Source organism: Dasypus novemcinctus, chromosome 22, assembly GCF_030445035.2.
Source record: "Dasypus novemcinctus isolate mDasNov1 chromosome 22, mDasNov1.1.hap2, whole genome shotgun sequence".
In the NCBI taxonomy this organism is placed as follows: domain Eukaryota; kingdom Metazoa; phylum Chordata; class Mammalia; order Cingulata; family Dasypodidae; genus Dasypus; species Dasypus novemcinctus.
The window spans coordinates 62579501-62581204 of NC_080694.1; the positions used below are offsets into that span (position 1 = coordinate 62579501).

The 1704-nt window shown below is 47.4% G+C and overlaps 1 non-coding gene across 1 annotated transcript; it reads left to right on the forward strand.

The window, feature by feature from the left end:
• Positions 1-924: 924 nt before the first annotated feature.
• TRNAS-AGA (transfer RNA serine (anticodon AGA)) lies at positions 925-1006 on the forward strand. The gene has a single exon. It is a non-coding gene; the product is annotated as a tRNA-Ser (tRNA).
• Positions 1007-1704: the final 698 nt, after the last annotated feature.

The window sequence follows — 1704 nt, forward strand, 5'->3', positions numbered from 1 at the left end:
TCTCTGGGGCTGCCTAAGGAAAACTGACATCTGCGTTTTACCATGTGTCCAGTCATTGCTCTAGAGCACCAGAACTCTGCTGAAGGAGCCCGTGAGTTCCAAACATAAAATTGGAGAAAATAAAAGTGCTCCTTTGGAGAAATTTAGAGAAAATGAGTCCTTGCTTTGATCAAACATTAAGCCAAGTAATCCAATTTTTGGAAAGCGGCTAAGATATCACGGGGGAAAAGAAACTCAGGGACGGGCTATACCTGTAAGTGTCCTTCTTAACCAGTTGTAAAGTGAAAGGGCATTGGACTTTGCAGAGGTCTTTCCGGAATGCAACGAGGTTACTACTTCTTGAGCTGAAAGCCCAGGATCCTCAGGACACCAGCGAGGGAATTGCAGGAGGTTTCAAGGCCGTGTTCCCTGCCCCCGCCTCTGACACAAAGCAGCACGAGCATTTCTCTCCCTGGCATCCGTTAAGCTCAACGTGGTTCACCAGGAGCCTCCCCTCCTGGAAGTCCTAGCAGAAGGAAGGCCCCCAGCCTGGCCTAAAACCTTCCTTGAGGCTTGACCCCACTCAGTGCGGAGCAAATTTGATTCCAACTGAGAAGACTCCAGCCCCCAGCACCGAGTCCAGCTCGCCCCGGAGGCAGGCAGGCAGGCGCTAGTTCCGGGTTGACCAGAAGTTTGCATCCTACAGGTCCTAAATGTCAGGGACTGACGGAGAGGGAGAGCTGGGCCTCCTTTCCAAACGCTCACCTTCCCGGAGGGTTTTTGACCAAGTCTGTGGACACATTTTTGTCTGCATAGGAGTTTCTTTGTTTGTCTTCTTTTGTTGTTATTATTTTTGCAAATCTTTGTATCTGCAAGAATGTTTTACAGCTATAGATTGAAAATTAGCTGTAAGGGCTGTGGATTCGGAGCACCCGGCAAGATTAGGTAGTCGTGGCCGAGTGGTTAAGGCGATGGACTAGAAATCCATTGGGGTTTCCCCGCGCAGGTTCGAATCCTGCCGACTACGGCTGGTGGCTTTTTGTTCCTGTTCACTGTCTCTGAATAAGTGGTTTCTACTTGCAGGATGCGAGACCACCCTCAACTTTCCGCTTACTCTTGCACCTACCACGGAGCTAGCTCCTCTGGCTTACTGCCAAAGGAAAGCAAAATAAACGAGGACTATTGTTCTCTCGAAAGAAGTCTGCTGTCGTAGATCCTTGGATAAACCTCCCAGCTGTCCCTCTCAACAAACAGTTTGCTGTAATAGATATTTGATAATCCTCTCACCTAGGCCCCCGCTGCTCTCCAGCAGTGAGCCAGGCTCAAGGATGTCTCTCCTCAACCCTGCTCTTTCAAGTACAGGAAGGTTGGCAAAAGAGTATCTCAAAGAAATAGGAGAGACTGAATCTGTGCCACAAAATGAAAACTCCATTTTATTATATTCTAAGATTATGTTTGTTTAATTTTACAGTTTTAAATGTAGTAGTCAGCTCCTGCACCTGCACCTGAATAGCTGACAGGTGCGGATGTGTCTTCTGTCCCTAAAGATGTACCTTTTTGAGAATGCTGCCGGAATGGAATCATCTACTGTGTACCCTCCAGGGATTGGCTTCTTGTCAATCAGCGTACCTTGAACATTCAGTCAGCTTGTTGCATGTTTAAGAGTTCATTTCTTCTTCTTGTTGAATAGACTTCCATTGGTTGGAGGTATCCCAGTTTATTCAT